The 25,145-nt window shown below is 40.4% G+C and overlaps 1 protein-coding gene and 1 pseudogene across 3 annotated transcripts in view; both read right to left on the reverse strand.

Annotated features, from left to right (window-relative positions):
• RAPGEF5 (Rap guanine nucleotide exchange factor 5) overlaps positions 1-25,145 on the reverse strand; it is a 1,983,710-nt gene that overhangs the window by 1,304,258 nt on the left and 654,307 nt on the right. The gene's annotated exons all lie outside the window — the stretch shown is intronic.
• On the reverse strand, positions 865-1,005 carry LOC122797444 (annotated as a pseudogene).

Here is a 25,145-nt window from a genome sequence, read left to right on the forward strand (position 1 = left end):
GAAATAATTTAAAAAATGATATATTTGAACCCAGATGTGTGTACGTGCATTTATTACTAGTCAAGCATTCACATACCAGGGCACAGAAAACATATTTTGTCAGTGATTATTTAAAGTAGGGTGACTTGAATTGTTATTGTAGCTGATGGGGATATAACCATCAGTTTTGACTATTTTACTGTTACTTACATCTCATTACAAGGACAACCTGCATCTTAAAGACTACATGCGATACAAGATAATGGATCTTTAGGGGTTATATAATGCAACATTCTATGAGGGAACATGACATGCTTCATGTTATATTCACACTTCAGCTCATGTCATACTTTGGCAGCATCAATTGAACTGTATTTCAGTGTTTACCAGTTCACAAGTATTGAATTACATTCCTTTGTAGAGATCATGATGACAGTGTGTGTTTTGCCAAGCGGCTTTCCTATATGGAAAACAACCTGCCTAAAGCATTCCAACACTGTTTCAGCTTGCTTTAAGATTATTTTTTTGCTTTGTTTTTCCATATGCAATGAGTGCCTTTAGTGTTCTACACTGTAGCATTTATACACTTTTGATTGAAACTGTAAATGGACAGTTACTTTATATCAGTTATACTGCAACAATGCATGCAATAATACATTCAAAACACCGATAACTTAAGCCCCAGATTTTCAGTTTCTTTGATATGCAAGAGATGGACAGTTTACTGTAAACTTCTGCATGCTTTCTAGTTCGCTGAACTCACTGGACCTGGATTCTCATATGACATACAAGTACTGAACCTGAAACACTTTTTATATTTTAAATAGTGTACAAGTAGTCTAATTTGGTAATCTTATTCTCAATTAACTAGTGTAAGTTTTTAATGTATATGTCCGCTTCCTGGTGGACCAGTAGCCCATTATATATAACGCAGCAAAAATGATAATAAAAAATATATTACAAAAATTGAAAAACAAGAAATATAGACTACTACACTTGATCTTAGCCAAAAGGCCAAGAAGCGATCAGTTCATCTTCTTTTCTAGCTCGTAACTGAAGTTTCATTTTCCCCCCAAGAGAGTAAAAAAAAGTCAGAACTTCATGTTAGAATTCACTCAACACAGTATATAAATAACTAATGTAAACTTGAAACACTCAGCAAAAAATACCTGAAGTTTGGTAAATATAAATAAAGTAAAAGCCCAAATAATTTTAAACCATACTTTTTGTAACATGTTGCATTTGTCAGATACGACTCTTGCATTTATTTTACTGCTCCTTTTTGGATGATTGCGCTGTATCCAAATGTCTTTTTCTTTTGTAGGCGTGCTCTATAGAAGCACTGGTATGATGGCTATCACAATGGACAGTGAAGTTCTGCAATTTGCATTACCCTGTATTTACTCAGTCACATTGTCTTGTGCTTATGAGTTCTTTCATTTGTGATGTATTCTATGCACATTCTTTAATATATTTTGCAATATTTAACTTTATTAACTATGTTTATAAGAAATATTTGTTACAATTTTACTCTTCATCCTTAGATCTGTAATATTTGAAATAATGCACCTCGATCTTGAGATAGGAATACTGCTATTAACCAATGTGTTCAGGAGTAGAAAAATACTAATATGCTTAAGGATTGCTGCTCCTTACTGGGATTGGATCTTAGAGAATCTTGTACCACATTTTACTAATCAATCCTACTTTGACAATATGTACATACTGTTACATTATAGCTATCACGCCTTATAACAATAACCTTATCACCTTGTACCTTGTGATTAAATATCTTGCGATTTGATTGAAATTGGTCTTAAGACCAGTTTATTTATATAGTTAAACAAAAAATTGTGAAATAATAAAATGTATTATGTCATGGATAGCTACAACCAGTTTTACAGTTTAACTCACTAATGTACCTAAAATGTTTCCTCCAAGTTAAATAAAAACTTTGGACAGCAAGAATAAAACAACTGAGCTAACATTTTGGAGTAACAAAACTGCCCAGAAATACTTTACACTACAAACAAACCTTTCAGCTAGGCCTTAAAAATAAAATTGCCTTTTAGAAAAAAGAGCAAGTAAATGACCAGTACTCTGGACCATTAAAGCCAGCTATAGCGAGGTTAGGTCATTAAGAAATGCCTTTAACAGTCATGTCGTAAAACACCTTCATGGCTGCCTGAATGATGGCCACTTCCATACCGCTCTCAATTCAGCACTTGTGGAATCTAAATTAATTGGGAACAAATGGAGGGAAGATTGATTTGCTTAAGTCACTGGGTTGAAAATGTCATAGAAAAATTTAGGAACATTAACTATCATTCACAGTTTTTATCAGACCCATTTTTGTGACCAACAGTGGAAAAATATCCATTTGCACTGTCACTTGTAAAGAATACCTTTCTTCATGCACAAAGTGTTGGAAGTTGAAGTATGGGCATCGATGGATAAAAGACTCTACTATACTGAAACTTTTACAGGATCAATTTAATGGAAATATGCTTATTTTCCAACATACAGTTCTGTCTAGACCTTGCCACCCTCTCCCCCTCCCTGAAATTACATCATCCGTCTTCAGGAGATAGTATTTTTCAATTATATGCCACAAACCATAGCTATTACAGGTACAAACATTTTTTAGAGTCTCTGAAGTGAAAGAAAAAGTACCTGTAAGCAAGGCATTCTGATTTGTGCTCTGTACAGACTTGATGACTTCACTGTCCAAGGTCAAGTGTGAGGCGGGCAAAGCTGCAGCTCATCAAGGTCCCTTCCTTGAGTTGCAACTTGTCAGTTGGTACTCAACACTGAGAATCAATGCTGGCACAGCTTTGTTAGTACGCCAGCAACGATTCAGCATTTTATAGCTTTGCAATTCTCTTCACAGTTGTGTGACTATGGAGTTAGTAAACATAATGAAGGGAAGATATGAGATGGTAGGGAGGCTTTCTTCATTGAAAAAAAAATTTTTTTTTTATTTGCATTTATTTGAAGCTTCAACCTGCTGATTTCTTCCTGTTAAAGCGTTGGCTGCATACAACATTTAATTAGGTACAGCTCAAAGAGATGTAGTGAAAAAAGATTACACTGCACAGCCATGAACTGAATTGCATGAACATAAAGCAGCTGTGTTTTTTCTTATAATTCTGCTCATTTACTATTGTTAAATTCATTTTTGTGTTTCTGTTTTTAACTTTCATGCTCTCTACCTGCTGATTACATCTCAGATACCTTATGTTTTCTCCGTTGTAAAGTAAACATAGAAACAGTCTGTAGACAAGGACTCCTTGGCCTACACATTGTACCTGTTATCCTGCCTCATGGATAAATTATATCATCTTACTAAGCAGTATCCTCCTTTTTCTTATATCTTGCTTGTTGCGTTATAGTTTTCACTTATTCATCCATTCTCCAGTTACCAGTTTAATCTAGTTTAGAATCACAGGGAAACTTGAATATCTTTGAGCATGGCTGGCAAAAGGCAAGGACAGTAATACTGGCCAATTATCCAAGTCATTGTCCAAACATTTTGCTCTTGAATTCGGCAAAAGACTTACTCCACAGGCCTCTGACTAAGTCTGTTCCAAACACCTACAAACATATCTCTGTGTATGCAGAGTAAGTGTGAGCAAAGGCAGTGCAATAGCAGTTATTGCTTACCCTAATCCTAACAAATCAGACAATATAAAACATACAGTCCTTACTGATGCATTAGCAATAAGCACCCTCAGTTAGAAAGTGCAATATGGCAACAGCTGACTGCCAGTGAACATTCCTTGTCATTATTCATATTATTATTATATTATTATTGTCTATTCTTCAGACAGATGTTTGAGTATGCTTTTCACAGATGTGTTAATATTTTGTTTTGCAACATTTGTGATTTGCAAATAGCATCTTCTGCAGAGCTTCCCAGCTGTATGAACTGCTGCAATATTTAACAGTGTGTTGCTCAATGGATAAGAAGTTTATTGACAGCTCTTTTGTGATTAAGCAGCCCTGGTACCACTGTGAAGTCTCCAATTATGGTGAGGTCATCTGATGTTAATTTTTACTTTAATTTTGGAGTACTTAGGAAAGTATCCAAAAGCCTGTTATCCCATCCCATAATCAGTGCACGCAGTTTGGGTGCTGGTCCATGGTGTGGAGACAAGACTAGAGGGCCTCTTTTACAGACTGACTTATAAAGATACTTTTCCATGTGAGTTTTTGCATGGTTTGGAACTTCACTGGATGATAAGACATCCTATATGTAGCTTATCAGTTTTCTTCATGTTGTTTGGACCTGTTAATCTAGTTTCAGTAGATAATGGAATCTTGTACATCCTGTTTCAATGACACCCTCTGTATCTTCTTCTTCTTTCGTCTTTTCCCGGTTAGGGGTCGCCACAGCAGAACACCTGTCCGCTCATGACTGGCAGTGGAGTTTTACAGTGTCAAGTTGCCAGCCCAGCACTCAACCTTCCACAGACGGCACACACATGCACACACTCACACCTAGGGCCAATCCACCTACAGCATGTCATTTGATGTGGGAGGAAACCGGAGCACCCGGAGAAAACCCACGTGACCACAGGGAGGACATACAGATTCCACACAGAAGGCACCCCAGCAGAGGATCAAACTGGAGAACCTCTTGCTGTGAGGTGACCATGCTAACTGCTGCACCACTGCGGCCGCCCTTACGACACTCTCTGTATGATCACATTTAATGACACTCTACACCAACCTTATGAAGGATGGTCACTTCCTACCTGCACCTCCCCAGAGCTCTGCACTCTATCATCCATGTCAAATATTCCTGCTCTTTCAGCCCCCAATCTATATTTGGGGACTGTATTATGAAAGCTGTGTTGTATGCACTAAATGTACTTCTTGTTCTGCTGCAGCTTTATACATCCTGTTAGTATCTGCAATACCAGTCTCATCATATTTTACTATACTTCACAATTAAAGCTGCATTTAACTTTGCAATATTTATTCTGCAGTTCTGTAACTTATTCACTGTCAGAGTCTGTCAATCTACCTGCAGTTTACATTTCAATATTCCACTTTATATTTACCTTGCAAGTTATTTGAACAATAATCACTTGTTACTGTATAATCATCATGAGGTTATGCTATGATAAAGATCTCTTGCTGGCCTTCTCATTTGGCTATGCTCACGTCCAATTTTGTATGAAAATGACAGCTTTTATTATGGAGGTCTGTTTGCCTATTAACATTGGTCCTCATCTATTGGTATCAGTTCAAAAAGATCTCACAATCATACAGTTCCCCGAGGAAGGTAAAGACTGAAGGGGGCTGAAAAATGTTTTAGATTCACTTTGGAATTGAAACAGACTCCCAAGCACCTGATTCCATTAGACTACTTTTTTGCAGTTTTTCTAGAAATGTTCTCATCACATCTGGACTACTGCAACATCACTTACCTGGGAAAAATAATAAAATCTTGGGTCACAACTGAATGGTATGGAATGCACAAGCACAACTACTTATAAGAGCTAGCCAGCGCTCTCCTATTTATTATAAATTTGCTGTCAGTGAATATGAGATTCTTGATATCATCCATTTTTCACTACATGACTTGGATCCTCTTAAACTAAACAGCTGCTGGTGGTCTGCGAGTCATCTAAACCCTTTGCCCAGCACAGAAGGGCCTCTAGTGATTCTTGGATGATGTTTGTGCACTTTGGTATAAATTCCCTTTCCTACAGTGCTATATACCTCTAGATTTCTCTTCCTTACTTGTTATGGATCAAACTGCCACATGAGCATCTTAAATGTTGTTTGTCTTTTCGGCTTTTCCCGGTTAGGGGTCGCCACAACGGAACTCCGGTCCGCTAATGACTGGCAGTCAATTTTTATGGTGCCGAGTTGCCAGCCAAACACCCAACCTTCAGCAAAGGCACGCCCATTCATGCATGTCTTTCGGAGGCCACTCGACCGCTGGGAGGACATGCAGACTCCACACAGAAGGCACTCCAGCCAAGAATCGAACAGGAGAACCTCTTGCTGTGAGGCAGCAACGCTACCGCTGTACCACTGCTGCTTCTACATGAGCATCTTAAATAATCCATCAAAACCACTATTTTTCCTAAAGCATATAAGACACCTGACCTATTCTGACATGTGCAGCCCATTTATGTTACAGTGTTTTAAAATCACCTTAGGGGTAAGAAATTGTGCATGGCAGTGCTGGCATTACGGCAAAAGAAAGGACTATCAGGGATCCTGGGAGACCTAAGACTACAAGTGGGGAGGCATGAGGCCTCCCCATAACAGGATAGTTCATAATGCCTATCCTAAAATGTACTATTGTGCTTAGAAAATGTGTACATTTTTGAAGATTTTTTTATTTGTAATAACATTGTTTGTGTTTTTGAGTAAAGGTAGACCCACTTTATTCAAAACTGCAAAGAAGCACATGCAAACAACTTACAAAAAATAGAGAAAAAAGGTACAAAAAAAGAAACCAATGACGTTGCTTGCATTCTCAAGTGTGGTTTTATGTAACTGCAAAGCAGGCTCGCATAGGCTACTGCTTGTTTTGAAGCACAAACTAAAAAGTTTCATCGAAAATTACACTTTCTGACAGAGAACGTTTTGATGAACAAAACCACATTTAATATTTTAAGAAAATATGACTTTAGTCAATAACATTAAGTACAAAATGCAAAAATCATTAAAACTTATGTACAAATCACAAGTGCTGACACACCTACAAAAGAAAGAAATGTAAAATGACAGCAAAGCTTTTATTGTAGAGAAGTAAAATCATCATGTGTTAGTCTTGTCTTTTACCTTACAATTACCTGACAACTCTATTTACACTATTTACCTTGGTTTTGGAAGCTTTGGGTATTCCTTCCCATTCCCTCTATAAGGCTCTTTCAGTTAAGCATTATACATTTCTTTATTACTAACGTTGTTGATGCCAACAAGATATAGACTTGTACAGTAAGGTTTTCTTCTTCCTGCCATCCTGGAAAAATACCATACCACTTATTATCTGAGTAACAACCTCCCCCAGATCCCTCTTAAATCTCTTTAATTTCAGGCAGTCATACAAAAAATATTCCCCATAACCTGTGTTCCCCATCTTCAACAACTCAGATTTACTTCTGGGAATATTCCTGATAATCTGTCGGCCATATAAAAATATTTGTGGAAACACTATCAAGCAAATACCCTAAACCTCCTCTCTTGTGCTATTTTACTATTCATGTCCAAACCAGTTACCCAGGTTTTGTTGCACTCCTAGTTTTTTTTTCCCCCATTCTTTTTTGACTTTGTCTTGTAAGGGTAAATTGGCAATATTTAAAGCTTTATATATTCTTGAGATCAGTTGTTGAACTAATTCTTCTTCCTCTCTAATATCTTTTAAAAAGATAGCAAATCTGATTGCCTCATCCCTTCCTCTTTATACCATTTTAAAGATTTAACTTTCCTCATAAACTGCATAAAATATATTTGACTTTGCTTCAATAGGTTATTATTATCTTGTGTCTGTTGCCACACTACAAGACTGTTCCCATTAAACAGTTGGTATCAACATCCCAAAGACACCCCTAATATATACTAGACCCCATAAGAAATCTGTGCCTCTCTTCCAACTTTCCCATGCTCTACCAGGAGCAAGATCTCAAATACACTAGCACTCCGTTCTGAATCTGAAATAAGTTTTTCATCTGTTCTATTTTACTTAAAGCCAGAGATTCTTCCAATCAGTCCTTTTCCAAAACAATCTCAATCTAAGGGCCTTCGGTGTGTTAACAAAGAAAATACCCTTCATTGCTCGTTTCTGAATTATCAACTTCTAGTCTCTGTACTGTTTCATTTTAACTTTCAGTTAAAAAAATTATTTTTTCCAATATGTATACTCCCTTGGGACTCCGTTACAAAGTTTTCAAAAGTTCATAGGTAGGTACTAGGCTAGTGGCCCTAGGGCCTATATAAGCCTATCCAAAAAGGAATCCTGGCTTTTGCCACCCAAGAAAATTATTTTCCTGTGCCCCTGTCGAGCAGAGCCACAGAAGTGATCCCTGGGGTGAATTTCCCATCTCCCATCCAATCATCACGATTTTTCTTAGAGAGTGTTAATGAGGAGCTTTGTTTGATATAGACATGTAGTTTGTTCCAGAGTATGAGACGTCTCTGGGACAGGAATCTATCCCTCCAGCATGTTCTGTTTATTGTGGTGACAAGGTTTAGGTCCCTAGTGCAAGTATCTCGGAGGGATTGGTATTTCTTTAAATGGAGCATGTCCAACAGCTCTGGGTTTGACATAGCTTTATATGTTAGGCAGAGATCGCCTCTGAGTAGGCAATATGCAATGGAGTAAAGCTGGAATTTTTTGAGATGGTCTGCGTACGGCATCTGTTTGAGGCTGGTAATCCTCTTTGTGAGGCATTTCTGCAGCCTTTCTAGTTGTTGTAGATGTCTTGTGAGGTACATACCAAAAGGGGCGTTGTACTCTATAATGGGTCTAATGAGTGACGAGTAGAGGGGAACAATGACCTATTTTTTTCCTGGATGAGAAATGTTTTGTGATGAGGTGTGCCATGTAGAAGGATTTCTTGTGGCGATGTGATTATCAAAGGAGAGACTACTGTCCACCTGTTTCCCAAGGTCTCATCACACTTTCGGTGTTAAGTAGACTACCACCTATGTGGTAGTTCATGGCAACCCTTATGCAATATTTTACCAAAAGGGATGACAATGTACTTTTTGTCACTGAGCTTGAGGCCATGGCTTTGACACCAGGCATCTGTCTCAGTGAGGCCCTTTTGTAGAATGTCCACATAGCTAGGAGTTTCGATTATGGTTCTTAGTTTGCAGTCATCTGTGAACTTTGTTAGCCAAAGACCTTCTGTGTTAGCCTGTACTTCTGAGAAGTAGATACCAAACAGGAGAGGACCCAGGACTGAACCCTGTGGTAACTCCACTTGTCACTGGTCTGAAGTCGGATTTGGAGTCTGCTACTTTCACAGTGTGAATTCAGTAAGTGAGCAAGTTGGCAACCCATCTTGTGACATAGGGATTTATACCTAGTTTAGTGAGTTTATCTACAACTCCAGAGTGGGGGATGGTGTCAAAAGCCTTGGCGAGATCTAGATAGGCTGTGTAAACCACCTTACTCTCTTCTATGGCTTTGATGACCGCTTCAAAAAAGTCTATCAGATTTACATATCCAAACTGGGTGAGGTCCAGAATTTGTTTTACTTGATGCCAATACTTCCTTTTCTCTCTCCTCCTTAAATCTTAAAGATATTGCATAAGGGTTGCCATCTTATGACTATCCAGTTTTAGTGTAACAATACCTTCTAGACCCTTGGTAGTGTCCCTCAATAACCATTGTAATCAGGCTTAAAATGTACAGTTTCAGTAAATACATGTGAAATCTACAATGTCTGTCTAAAGGTGCTTCCTCTACATCCCTCATTTGTAAGCACGCAAAAACATGTTCCAAGTGTCATATGGGTCCCACTTGGATGTTCCTCCAGTAGATGCTCATTTTCTTTTGCTGTATATATCTATCACAGACCAAACCTTATGTCTTGCAGAATAATGTGTGCATCCTGTGTCACTTACCCTTTTTCTAAGACAGCTCCAAATATCTGTACACTCCATTATGTTTCATATGGGTTACTATTGAAATGTTGACATGCAATTCCACAGCTATGAAGTATTCGAACAACAGATTTTCGAATACTTCATATGTGTGCAGGTTACATGATCGAACGTCACATTTGCGAATAGACTGTGCATTCGCAAATATAACGTTCGCTCATGTAAAGGTATCGCGGTACAATGCGGTTAGGGAAATACATCCCTTTCCTCACTGTAGTGCAATCTCAGAGTTGGAATATTAAGTTGGGGGGTGGGGGGTGCAGCCCCCCACAAGGGGTACAGGGGGGTTTGCCCCTCCCCCCGCATAAATGGGATGCTAGGTGTAGGGATTAGGAAGTTACAGCAAGTGTGGATTGTGGTTAATGCCGTAAAATGTTGTTGTCGACATTTTTGGCATTAACTGTTTTTCGACAATAGGGCCGTTCAGATGGTTGTATTTTCGGTACAATGAGGTTATTAGTACCATTTTTCTTTTCATTTTCAAGATATTGATAGTAACCCGTTTCATATATGGTTACATGAATCTATCTTGCACAGTTAGCCAAGTACTCTTTGGGCATTCCAATACCTCATCTGGAGCTGCCATTACATTCTAGTCCCTCTTAACTCTCACAGTCTGTCCTGCAAATACTAGAAATATTGCCAGAATTTTTCAAAATGCGCCTGTCTATTCTTTCAGAAAGATAGATAGCTATCAAAATTGCTCTCTTAAATATCCCTTAATATATGTAAATGTCTACTTTTCATCACTTAACTGATATTCTAATTGAAACTGAAAAGGTTTGAAAAGTAATATTACATCTCCTCTTCTCTCCTCCCTCAAATATAAAGATGCCATGGCTAGGTTAAATCCTGCCAGTTCCACTTGAAAACATTGAAATTCTAAACCATCGAAATTCATATGGTCGAGACCATATCATCGAGTGTTTAGAACATTGATGTTGTCAAGGGGAAGAAAAAGGTAAGTAAACAAGGGAAAAAGCTAGTGTTTCTGCAGGGCAGCAAGGTGCCCTGCACACTGTGTCTGTGAATGTGCCATCTCTGTGATGGCACTGCAGACAGGGTATGGGAAATCTCCCGTTTAGCGCTTCTGCATATAGCTCTAAAACAGAGATTTCCCTTTACCCCACTGTAGTGCGATCTCGGAGTTGGTATATTAAAGTTGGGGGGGGTTGTGGGGGGCACAGCCCCCCACAATAAAATAGTTTTTAGAGGGGTTTTTTTTTCTCTTTTTTTTACATTCCCTTTGAATCTTTGATGGTTTGAAACCCGATGTTCTGTTCTCGATGATCAGAATTTTGATGTTTCAAGCTTTCGATGATTTCAAGTGGAACCATCCTGCCCTGCATTTTAAGATGCTCTGCAATATCTAGGCGAGTTTGCTGTAATGTTACCACTTCTGAGTTATACTTTTTAATTAGCACAAATATTATGCTCCATTTAACATGGTTATTAATCCCATTTACATCCCATGTAAAAATATACCATCCCGACTAATGATTAGTTTCTGTCAACTTGACAGATTTGTAACAAACCCTTACTTTCTTACTCTCTCCTATTTCTCCCTCCCCCAAGCAATGAACAATCTACTGACCACCCTCCTTTTGACTTTCATCTTGTCCTTCTTTATCCTATTTTTCCATTTTTTACTTTCACGTAGCATTCCATATAGTATTAAGTTGCTGGTTCTTCCAAGTTTCTTTCCAGCATTCTGTGCACTCAAAAACCTTCCATCGTTAACCATCGCTTCTGTTAAACCATTTTAATTATACTGCAGGACATATTTACAATAGCATTTAGCTCTCTTAACAGCTTTCAAAGTAGGATTCTGTTCTCCTTTATGGCAATTACACAAGATGTCCCTGTATAACAGGCTTTGGCAGCTGAATACATTCTTCATAAGTGACACAAGTAATAACACCCTACCTGTTGTCTGTTGTCCTTCTTCCTCAGTCCATCTTTATTGTAAAGCCACAAAGCACTGAAAGCAGTTTCTAAAACAATTATTTTATGAATATACAGCAGTATATCTAAACTATACTAATTACAAGCTTAGAGTGAGACTAACACAGCAGAATTGCAGACTTTTAACTACATGAACAAATAACAGATATTCTGGACGATTCCTTCCAGTCATAATTTCAAAACCTTGATTGACAGTACAATAGCAATTACTATTCAGATACTTTTGGTCAGCATATTTTCACATATTCTGCACTTTCTCATAACTTTAGTTACAAAAAACAAAGCTGTATTTAATATGGAACAGAAAAGATCAGACCAATGCCATTTTTTTGTTTCAGAACAAAGCAGCATTATAAGCTTATCTAGCCTGTTACATTATACAGTTTTGCTGGAAACATTTCTAGCTTGAAATACAAAAAATTCATTTTGCCAGATGTAATGTCTGAAATATTTCTGCTAGAGAAAATCAGTATTAGTATCATACTACCTTCTCCCTAAATATATATATATCTATATTATATATAATTGTCAACTCTCCCCATCTCTCCCCCAAGATATACCTGCAACTAACTCATCTCGAGCTATCACACCACAGCAAGTCCTAAAAGTGCTATCAAAAGCTAAAAATACTACACTGATTGGTCCTGACAATATCCCTGGATGCATCTTAAATAGCATAAAGTATGATTTAGCCACACCCCTAACAACACTGTTCAATCTCAGTCTCCATACAGGGTTGTTACCAAGTGAATGGAGAGGAGCTACGCTCATTCCCCTGCACTTTTTCAGGCAAGTACAGACCCATAAGTTTCACCAGCCTCATACACAAAACCATGAAAAGCCTCATCATGGAATTAGTCAGGACACAGTGAATGGATTTGACAAGGCAAGGTCATGCTTACTCAACCTAGTGGATTTTTTTGAAAAAGCTTCCAAAGCAATGGATGAAGGCAAAAAGGAACACACCACATACAATCACCTGTCCAATGCTTTTGACACAATTCCCCACTCAGGCATATGCCACCCAATGGATTGCCATCTGGCTCACAGACATGATGCATATAATCTAGACAGGGGAAGGTACCTCCAAAAAGAGACCAATCACCAATAAAGTCTTTCATGGTACTGTGCTGGGACCTATTCTGTTTGGAATCCACTTTTTTGAAGTAAAAGCCAGTACCAAAGGGCTCTGGCTAAGTTTGCAGATGACAGCAAGCTAGGAGCAATCCCCCCATATGACTTAGCCATTCTGCAAGAAGGATTGTCTCAAGTAAATAACTGGTATCAAAATCATGGTCTGAAACTAAATCCCAAAAAATGCATTACTGTATCCTCAATGAAGTTATCCACCCTAGAGAACTGCCACTTTGGCAATATACCCCTAAGAATTGACCCAGTTGTTCAAGATTTGGGAACTTATGTGGACAATGACATAACTTTTCACCTGCATATGTCTGTTGTTGTTTTAAGAAAATCCTTCTATATTACACAGCTTAAAAACAAAGGGATTGTGTCTATATCTAGGGATGACATTGTCCCCCTTTACTCAGCCCTCATTAGGCCAATCATTGAATATAATGCACCCTTTGGCATGTATCTGTTCAGAAGCATGCAACAACTGGAACACCCACAGAGATAGCTTACTAAAAAAATAAAAGGCCTAAAAAACATGTCTTACATGGACTGACTCAAAACCCTGTCACAATACTCCTACAGAATGCTAAGAGGTGAACCACGTTTGGCATACAAGGCATCCTCTGACCCATTACTAATGGATTTACTGTGCATCATGATTTGTAGACACATGTATATTTCATGGAGGATACTGCTGCTGTGGAACAGACTCTCCATCCACACAAAACTAAGCTCATCCCTGCCCATTTTCAAGTGCAACTTGGATCTATGGATGGAAGACAGAAATTTTACACCAGGACTGCCACTGGTACTAATAATGGACACAGGCAGCTCCTAAATGCTTTATCTCATGTATGGGTCTCCTCAAATTATCTATGGTATAATCCGAGTTATTCTCATTAGGGGTAATATATATCCACCATGGGATGGGCAAGGCCAATCTATAACCAAATGGGAAAGGTTATTTTGAGCACAAAAAGGGAATCTGGCTAGGCTTAAAATCTCCCGCAAGGGCAGCTGGTCTAGTACTTACCTATGAACTAGCAAACTTCAAGAATTAGTGTGCGTCTATTTTGCATCACTGCTAATAATCTATCATTCATCAAAAAGTATTTGCCATTTTAAATCAGTAGTATCTTAAACAAAAATTCCAGCCATGTTTCATGCTTACAGCAGCAATAATAAAATGTATTTCACAATCTTGCATTTTTCAAGACATTTTCCACAGCTAAACAAATGACTAAATATAAACAATTACTGCATAGACATAACTATGTGTAAATAGTAGTTGAGCAATATATCTTCCTTTTTGTTAATTAAAACTAAGACGATTGTTTTTAAAATTTTTATGCAACTCTGTTGTAACCTAGGAAATAGAGATCATTACAATCTCTCTTTACACTACAATAAGTCAAAGATACAAGTAACAGACTTGTTAACTGAGCTCTTAAGTAACACAACTATAAGTTAATTCTCAGAACTGATAGTTTCACTATGATCTTAAATATGTTTTGCTGGCTGTTAAATAAAAACAAATGATAACACACAGGCGGCTTAGATGCAAAAGTTTACTAGTGTACACCAGGAGGCAAAAAACCATACAAGTACAGAATTTTGTCTGACATGATGTAGGAAATACTCAATTTTATACAGTCATACATTCAAGCTGTGCCCACTTTACTGACGTGATTAGTCACAGGGCACCTACATCACTATGGTCTACAATATTCTATTTATAAGAAAAGCTGATGTTATACATTTTAAAAGTTTTCCCATGGGAATAATACAGCCTTGCAAAGCACCTGGTCAGTCATAATGTCTTTCTGTAAAATGTTATTTTTTTCAAGGTTTCAGTCCTGCTCGAATACAATAGTCGGTTCAGTCTTGTAATATACTTCTTTGTTCTTCTTGCAACATTACTTTAGCAGCTGTGCTTTATCTCTGATAATATTCACAAGGCCAATTATTTCAGAGGAAGGAAGAAGGATTTTCAATGCTTTATACATTTAATTTTCTCGACCCAGCAGATAATCATTAGTGAAAAACATAAGCTTGCTGAGCTGGCTACTGCCAGGGTCAGAGTTCAAATACACTGCAGCTCCAAAGCTTCAAGCAATTACATGTAAAATCATTCTTATTGCCATATTGTTAATAGAATAAAATGCATTATATACTATTTGCTTTTAAGCTAGCACTTTATACATGTTCAAATACATATTTTTCTAACACTGGCAAAAGACAGAGTCTCTAACATATTATTGTTCAATGAATAATAGTGCCTTGTCTGTTTCCAAAAATCAGTGGGGTGCATTTGTTTATTGTTGTTCTATGTTATCTTGCAGCTATCAAAATAGCTTGCTCCCTAAATGCTGATTGTCTTAAAAGAATGAGAGTAGCTCCCTTATACCTGTTGATTCCATTGCCAGGAACCACCATTCTAAATTATCAGAGTTTTCTCCTGAGGTACCAGGAAATCATTCTGCAGCCCTTGCTGCCTTCCAGTTAGCAGATTTAGTTCCTCCTTCTCTTGGATCCAAACATAGGCTCATAGGTGTGTACTAGGCCAACAGCCCTGGAGCCTTTACAAGCCTAGCCCATAGAGGTGCTCTGGTAGCATCATGTCACCATTAGTTCCCTGTGCTTCTATCAAGTAGAGCCACTGCAGTGATCCCTGGGGTGAACTTTCTATTTCCCATCCACTCATCAAGATTTCTCTTGAAAAGGGCCAGTGAGGTGCTCTGCTTGACAAGTATGGGAAGTCTATTCCAGAGCATGGGCAGTCTCTGGGATATGAACCTGTCCCTCCAGCATGTTCTGTTAATTGTGGTAATGAGGCTGAGGTCCCTGGAGTGGAAGGATTGGGATTTCTTCAGGTGTAACATTTCTAACAGGGCTGGGTCAGACATGGCTTTGTAAGCCACGCAGACATCACCTCTTAATAGACGATATAAGACAGAGAAAAGCTGGAGTTTTTTTAGTCTGTCCATGTAGGGCATGTGTTTAAGGCCTAGGATCCTCTTCATGAGGTACTTTTGTGGCCTTTCCAGCTGTTGCAGCTGTTTAGTGAGGTATATGCTAAATGGGGCATCATACTCAATGACTGGCCTAATGAGGGAAGAGTAGAGAGAGAGATGATGACCTCTTTCTTCCTGGATGCAAAACCCTTGGTAATGAGATGTGCCACATAGAAGGACTTTCTGACCACAGTGGCAAAGTGGTGGTCGAAGGAGAGGTGGCTGTCAACCTGTGTCCCCAGATCTCTTATAACGCCTTCAGTGTTCAGTGGGCTACCATCAAAGTGGTAATTAGTGGGAACTGAGTTTTTCCCAAAGGGAATGACAAAGCATTTTTTGGCATTAAGCTTAAGGCCATAGCTTCAACACCAGTTGTTGGTTTCAGTGAGGCCTTCTGTAGAATATCTACATCACTTGGGGAGTTAATAATGGCTCCCAGCTTGCAATCGTCGGTGAACTTGGTCAGCCAGAGTCCATCCATGTTGGCCTGGACTTCTGAGAAGTAGATGCCAAACAGGAAAGGTTCCAGGACTGATCCCTGTGGGACTCAACTCGTGACCGGTTGGCAGTCTGACTTGGAGTCTGCTACTTTCACACTGTGGGTTCTATCTGTGAGCCAACTTGCAACCCACCTAGTGATATAGGGGTTGATGTCTAGTTTGGTGAGTGTATCAATAATTCCTGAGTGGGGAATGGTATCAAAGGCCTTGGCCAGATCGAGATAGGCTGAATGAACTGCCTTGCCCTCATCAAGACTGAACTTGACAGTCAAGAGGTGAAGGTAAACACTTGCACCATACCACACATCACATAGTCCTAAAATGGTGTTTCTTCAAATAATTCTGCTCTTAGTTACAGCACAACGGCATGAAAATTACAACCAAATGATACTCCCAACATCCTGGCAGATAGGTTCAGTGCTAACTTTACCCCCCTCTCACACCTAAATGTCCCATATCTATATAGGAAGAATGCAGAGTCCCTGTAATCACATCTATGCAGGTAAAAGCTACACTCTCTAAAACCAAAAACACAGCATTCATGGGACCGGACAACATCCCAGGCTGTGTTTTACACGTATAATGTTACAGTAGTTATCCTACTCCACAAAGGGGGAGCCACCACTGATCCTGGGAACTATCGCCCTATTAGCCTGACGAGCCTGGTCTGCAAGGCCATGGAAAGTATCATCATGGAACTCATAAACAAAGACACTGGTAACCCCCAAACTCTGGATCCCACCCAGTTTGGGTTTGTGAAAGGCAGATCATGCCTTCTGAATCTGATCGACTTCTTTGAGGCAGTGACCAAAGCTGTAGATGAGGGTAAGATGGTTCACACAGCCTATCGTGATCTCGCCAAGGCTTTCGACACCATCCGCCATTCTGGAATTATAGAAACTCCTAAACTAGGTATAAATCCCTACGTCACAAGATGGGTTGCCAACTGGCTCACTGACAGAACCCACACTGTAAAAGTTGCAGACTCCAAATCTGACTTCCAACCAGTGACAAGTGGAGTACCACAGGGTTCAGTCCTGGGACCTCTCCTGTTAGCCTGCACTTCAGAGAAGTAGATACCAAACACAGAAGGCCTCGGGCTAACAAAGTTCACAGATGACTGCAAACTAGGAGTCATAGTCGAGTTACCAAATGATGTGGACATCCTACAGAAGGGCCTCACTGCGACAGATGCCTGGTGTCAGAGGCATGGCCTCAAGCTCAATGCCAAAAAGTGCATTGTCATCCCCTTTGGCAAAAACTCTGTACCCATGAACTACCACATAAACGGCAGTCTACATAATGCCGAATGTGTGATAAGAGACCTTGAGACCCATGTGGACAGTAGTCTCTCCTTTGATAATCACATCACCACAGTAGTAAGGAAATCCTTCTATGTGGCACACCTCATCACAAAAGGGTTCTTATCCAGGAAAAAAAGAGGTAATTGTTCCCCTCTTCTCGGCAATCATTAGACCCATTATAGAGGACAACACCCCTTTTGCAATGTACCTCACAAGACATCTGCAGCAGCTGGAAATGCCACAGAAGTACCTCACAAAGAAGATTACGGGCCTCAAACAGATGCCCTACACTGGCCATCTCAAAAAACTCCAGCATTATTCCCTAACATATCGCCTACTCCAAGATGATCTGTGCCTAACATATAAAGCTATGTCAAACCCAGAGCTGTTGGACATACTGCACCTAAAGAAATTCCAATCCTCCTGAGCTACATGCTCTAGGGACCTAAAATAAACAGGACATGCTGGAGGGATAGATTCCTGTCTCAGAGACTTCCCATACTCTGGAACAAGCTACCCATATATGTCAAGCAAAATTCCTCATTAGCACTCTTCAAGAAAAATCTTGAATGAATGGGAAATTGGAAATACACCCCGAGGATCACTTCTGTGGCTCTGCTCAACAGCAGCACAGGAAAATAACTTTCTTGGGTGGCGTAAGCCAGGGAACCTTGCTGGCTAGGCTTACTTAGGCCTTTGGGATGATAGCCTAGTACCTACCTATGAAATTATGAAACCTATAAACTACCATTTATATTAATATTACACAATAAAATTGGACACCCTTTAAGGGCCCTAAAGTAGCTGATAAGGAGTGACCAGTGGCATTGGAAATGACCTTATACTCTGTGCAGAAGGGGGCACAGCTAGTAAACCTGTGTCCGTCTTTCCCAGGTGTGTATAAACCAAACCTCAAAGTGTGTGTGTGTCAGCTACTTGGACATGGACGTGAAGAACTGGCTGGCTGGAGAGCATGCTGGAGGTGTTGGCTTGGTCACTCAGCTGACATCTCAACTCTATATCCGTGCCAGTAGTAAGTCTTACTGGGGATCTGGAGGAAGAGAGAGAAACCAGCCCCAGACTGACTGTGTGCTCTTAAGGGAAATTGCACTTGATGCAGAAAGCTACATCTGGAAATACTGTATGTACTTATCCTCTCAGTGAATGTTCCCCACTTTTGCCAGCGGTGAGGACTGAGGCACCTTGATTACTGCTCCAATTGAGAGTCGTCAAATTTGGTTAGCAGTGGTGGGATCACCACATCACATACTGAGATTCAGTGATGTGGATATTGAACTCCAGTAGCCTGTAAACAGTGGTCACTAAAGACTGTGCTTGTACTCTCAAGCAGCCACATGGTAGACATTCAGAGTTTCATATCACAATAGATATTAAATATTTTTTGTTAGCTTAGTTAGTCAGGGAGAGCAGGCAAGGATATCAGTGGAGAATTATGTCAAGCTGACAAGGAGCCAGGTGGCCAAGATGTGCCAAGCCAAAGGACTGGTGCATGCCAACCTGACTAAAGTGGAAATTATTGCAGCCTAAGCCACAGCTACATCACAGACCAACAACCAGTAGGACAACCAGACTGGCCTTGGGTATGTACAACTGTTAGAAAATGGACAGTTCAACTTTGCCTCAGAGGACTTAAAAATCTGTCTGGACTTAGAGAGACTTGAAATGGAAGTCAAACGTTTGGAAATAGAATCAGCAGAGAGACTGTGGTGTTTGGAGGTCGAAGCAGAATCAGTAGAGAGACTGCCGTGTTTGGAAGCCAAAGAAAATGAGAAGCAGAAGCAACATGAAAAGGAAATGCTGACTCTTCATCAGGGTCATGGAGATAATGGGGAAGGGAGCTACCAAACCCCCCAAAACAATAAAGGTTAGTAAATGTCTTCAACAATTTACAGAGGGTGATAATTCTGATGTTTGAAAGGGTATGTAAACAGTATAATGTTAACCAAGGGCTCAGGGTACGGTTCCTGACCCCCTTACTCCATGGTAAAGCTATAACTACTGTTTCTAATTTGTCTGATACTCATTCCTTAAATTATAATACAGATAAAAAAATATTTATTAGTGTCATAAGTTAACACCTGAAGCTTATAGAAAAACGTCTTGTGAGCATAAGAACAAGGCAGATGAAAGTGTGTGTAATTCTGCTGCTGAGTTAAGCACGTATTTTCATAGTTGGGTGAGTGGGTGTTGGGTCACCACTTTTGAAGGGCTGGCAGATCTTTTGGTGAGGGAACAAGCCATTAGCACTTTGCCTGAGGACATGATAATCTGGTTGGCAAAAAGAGAACGCAACACCACAGATGAGTTGGGGAAAAAATAAGACCTATACCTAGCAAGCAGGGAATCCCTGCACAGGAAAGGGATACAAAGCGCTGCACATGGGTCTAAGGGAACCCATGGTGGGCAGACTAAACCATCCCAACAGAGTCTGCCAGTAACAAGGGAAGTCACTAGGTGAAGTACACAGCCAGGTGCAAGGGTTAAATGTTTTAAATGTAACCAGTGGGGCCATGTAGCATACAGATGTCCACGGAGGCAAGGTGGGGAACAAAAGGAGGGGGAGTCGCAAAGTGGGAATGACAGAATGCCAGTGGTAAGTTGTTTGGAGACAACAAGGGTACCAAACTACCACATGAGGTTATATCCTGTCTTAGTAGATGGAAGACAGACCACTAAGAGAGAAAGCTTCTGACCTAACCATTGTGAAGCCTGCGATGGTTAAAGAGGAGCACTACTTACTTGGGCAGTCTACCCCAGTCAGAGCTTTAGGAGGGACCCCATTCCAAATACCTTTGGCTAGGGTTCACCTTAACTGGGAAGGAGGAAAAGGAAGAAAGCAAGTGTATTTGAGGATATCCCTGCAGATGTCCTGAATGGGAATGATTTTGATAATGCAGTACCTTGTGTGTGCCTGCACTGACATGCAGTCAGGCTTGGAAACAAGTATGTGAGTTTGGTAACCTGGGGGGGGGGGGCTAGACAGACGAAGCCAGGACTGGTGATGTGGCTACTTTAAGGGAGGGGGATACCCTGCAACAGTGAGACTGAAGTTGAGACACAGCTGCTGGTGGGTACTGATGTTCCCTTGGACAGAGTGACTGCAAGGGCAGAGGTGAGTAGTAGTAGTACCCAGGCTGTACTTTCAGAGGATACCAGACTTCCTGTTGAAGGGGAGCTGAGAAGGGTTACAAAGAGAGAGTTGAGACAGTCTCAGCTCTCAGACCCTACATTACAAGGCTTCAGGGAAGAGGTACACGAGTCTCAAGGAAAAGGGGAATCTGTATACTGGGACAAAGGGTTACTGTATAGAGAGTGGACCCCTAAGGGAGGGCTAGAGGATGAGGTAATACAGCAGGTGGTAGTGCTCAGAGCCTACCATCTGGCACTTCTAGCCACAGCCCATGATATTCCCTCTGCAGGTCATATGGGTATAAAGCATACCAAGAGATGTATTATGCTGAACTTTTATTGGTCTGCAGTTTCCAGGGATGTAACAAGGTACTGCAGGACCTGTGAGCAGTGCCAAAAAGTAGGCAAACAGGAGACAAGATCAAAGCTCCTTTGATGCCTTTGCCTGTGACTCAGGAGCCATTTCAGAGGTTTGCTATGAATATTGCGGGGCCTCTGAGTACCCCAAGTTCCACAGGAAAGAAATATATCCTAGTGGTAGTAGATTATGCTACACAGTTACGGTGAGGCAGCGGCTCTGTCTTCCGAGGCAGAAAAGGTGGCAAATGCTTTGTTAGAGATTTTCAGCAGGGTAGGTTTCCCAACAGAATTACTGACTGACAGACGTGCCAATTTCATGTCAGACCTGCTGGTTTGTCTGTGGGACTGCTGTGGTGTGAAACACCTAAAGACCACCCCTCTACCACCCTCAGACTAATGGCCTTGTGGAAAGGTTAAACTCTACACTACAAACCATGCTACAGGCATTTGAAGACCAGTTAAAGAGGGAGTAGGACAAATATTTGCCCCATTTGTTGTTTGCTTACAGAGAGGTGTTCCAGGAATCTGCAGGTTTTTCACACTGAGTTGCTGTATGGGCATGGGGTGAGGGGAACCTGTAGATTTGACTCGCAATGAGTGGGAGGGTGAGTGTGAATCCCACAAGGAGTCTGTTGTGGCATATGTCCTAAAACTCGGGACAATTCTTAGGGAACTCATGGGTTTGGCCCAGGAGAACCTGGCAGAAGCCCAACAGCAGAAAATGGTTTGGTATGACAGGAGTGCTCGAGCTAGAGAGTATGCTGTGGGGCAGCAGGTCATGGTCCTCATTCTTGTCAGACACAACAAGCTGCAGGCAGCTTGGCAGGGACCCTTCAAAGAGGTAAGGAAGGTCAGCAATGTTAACTACATGGTAGAACTGTTTGGCAGGAGGCAGGGGTGCAAATTATACCATGTTAAGACAAAACCTTACCATGACAGAGCTCTTGTGCTAAGTATTTGCAGTAAGAGGCAGGAGGAGTCTGAGGGGGATCTATGGCCACAGGAAGCAAAATCCCAAGTTACTATGGTTGAGCCTAGGGTTGCAGGCATTTGATATGACAGTGCAACACTGTAATGGAGTCAGCAATGCAAAGGCAGCTGGAATCTCAAGACAGGGTATGGGGTAATGTATTCCCAGATAGACTCATCCCTCCCAAGCGTTTCTCAATGGTCACTTGAAAAACTAGCTTGAGTCTTCGAAGGGCGGAAGAAGTGTGACAAAAGGAAACACTGCCAGCACAGCTAGCTGGAACTTTGTAAATAATTGCATGTCATTGGTGAATATCGAAATGATTTATACAAGAAACTTGTGCTACAAATGTATTCAAACTACATGTCATGTGTAAATCAAAATGCTTGTACAGACGGGTGTGTTGAAAAGGTATTTGTAGAGCGCTGTGTTTGAAATGTAACCACAGTGTGCCCTACTAGAATAGAACAGAAATGTACCTGCACTATTGTAACTGTTTAAATGTATATGCTTAACAAAGGAAACTGGAGTGTTAACCTCAGTCCAGCAAACTTTAGAAAAATATCTGAAATTAATTTACTTTATAGGTACACAATAAAGAGGATATCTCTCAAGTTTTCAATGCAGCTAGAGAGACAAAATCTGTACCAGGAAGCTTTCTGTATTGTTGTTAGAGTGCACTAATTGCTACTTTTGAAGCATGAAGGAATGCAACTGTTTTACGAGTTGCAGCATTTGCCAAAGATCTGAGCAAAAGCCCTTGTCTGTATATTTTTACAGGTAGATGCTAAATGCTGCCAGCTTCTAGCAATGTGGGATTTTGCCTGGGAACTAGAAGTCAGATGACCAGAAATTATGTCATTCTGCAAGCTATCCCAGCAGTAATATTTTAGATATTAATTTGAAAAGTCTTTTAGTGAGACAGAGCATTCTATATTCTGTCTTGGACCTGACAACAAGAAAACCCATTCATCACACATCTGCCTTGTTCTAACGAAGTAAGTTTCTAGGGAATAGTATAATTCTTTACGATGCAGTCAGGAATATAGTAAAGCTTAGTTTAGATGTTTTTCTTTATTTGTGTGAGCCTGTACTGCAATGTTGTGTTAAATATTTCCTGTGGTTTTGAACTCTGTCACTGTGAATACATATTTAGCATTGTCTTTTTTTTTTATTTATTATTAAATATATTTAAACCTTTCATTGCAGCTGATCTGTGCAGAGATATTTAAGTTTTGAGAGTACTTGCATATTTATTTGCTAACACTGTGTGGGCCACTCCTAAGAGCCTTACTCTTGGTCAAACTACCATTTGTATTAATATTAATATTACACAGTAAGATTGGGCACCCTTTGTTAAGGGCTCTAAAGTAGCTGATAAGGAGTGACTGGTGGCAATGGAAACTGCCTTATAGTCTGGGCAGAAGGGGGCATAGCTAGTAAACCTGTGCCAGTCTTTCCCAGGGGTGCACACGCGTGTGTGTGTGTGTGTGTGTAAATCAAACCTAAAACAGGGTGTGTGTCAGCTAATTGGGCAGGGAGACGAAACACTGTTTGGACAGAGAGAGTGCTGGAGGTCTTGGCTTGCTCAGTCAGCTGACAGATCTGGAGGAAGACGTAGACATCAGCCCCAGATTGCATGTTCTCTGTGTGCTCTTAAGGGAAACTGCACTTGATGCAGACAGCTGGATCTGGAAATACTGTGTGTACTTGTCGCATCCTCTCAGTGAACGCCCCACACTGTTGCCAGAGGTGAGGACTGAGGATTCTTGGTCCAGCGGAGGGTCATCACAGCATTAACTTCTATACACTACTAATGTAATTGTATCGGTGTTAATTCAACTCTAGTATTTTCTAATTTATTATGCTCCCTAAATAGCACGGTGGGACCACCCTTCTGGTACTGTTTTGTGTTGTTTTTCAGATAAGGTCTCTTCCCATACAAGTAAATTTGAAAAATTCCTAATAAAAACTCTTACTCTGAAGAATGACTCAATATATAAATATTTTTATGAAATATTTCTGAAATTATTATGAAACATTTATAGGAAAAAGCACATCCAACTTAAACCTCAGAAACTGTTAATATCTCTAATTTAATTTTCAAATCATAGCAGACAGAAGTATAATAACTCTGCTGTTGAGAAAGCACAAAGATTATGTTCCTCTATAGTCCTACTTGGTTCCAGCACTGGGTTTTCTATTTATTCAGCACCCTATCACTACACACCCAACTTCAGTGCCTTAAATCCAAGTTTTGTATGAAACTATCTTGAGACAATCCCCCGGATTCATGAAGCTTGGCGCAAGGCCGGTGTAAGGCGTGCGGCGTATAAATGGAGTAGTAGCGCCATATGCATATTAATGAAGATGCGCCGCTACCACATCCACGTGCATAGGACACGTGCGCGAGTGCATAGGGTGTTACTAAGCTGCGACCGGAGGCGTGTCAATGTCGGCTGGCGATGAGCAACCTAAACTGCTGAATATTATAGCCTGCCTGCAATAGTAATCGCACCTATCAGTGTCCGTGGATAATGAAACGTATGCAAAGCATGCAAGACAGTTCCCGTCCACACAAAATGGAGAACCAAACAAAAATGCACGCAACATAAGATAATATTCCGTCCATGGAACAAATGATATTTAAAATCGTGTGTCCGTAATGTACTGCACTGTCAGAAGTTATACCCAGTGGAAGTGAAGCGCATCATGTCAGCGTGCCGCCAATACACACGTCTAGCCCCATGGGTATGGTCACCAGCAGTTCCACAGTGGTAGTGATAGTACACAGCAGGGCAGTTGTGGCTATATAACAACTGTAAAGAAACCTGACAGTCCAAATTGTATACCAAACACACACACAAACATATGTATATTAAAATGTGCTACACACATGAACAGGAACGTACCCATCACATACACATAGGATGCTATACGCGGAACTGGGATATCCAAAAGTAGAACCCATGCATGCAAATGCAATACGCAACAACCCCAGTATAGCACATAACCTGCACCCATGTCCGAATGTCCACCAAATCCAGCTACCAGCCTTGTGCATCCGTACACCTGCACATAGCGAGTATTCCCCATATGTAGTAGGAAGTATCGTCCTAGGCAGTGTCTGGAT

This window comes from Protopterus annectens, chromosome 3.part0 (assembly GCF_019279795.1).
Source record: "Protopterus annectens isolate FY-2018-M chromosome 3.part0, PAN1.0, whole genome shotgun sequence".
In the NCBI taxonomy this organism is placed as follows: domain Eukaryota; kingdom Metazoa; phylum Chordata; order Ceratodontiformes; family Protopteridae; genus Protopterus; species Protopterus annectens.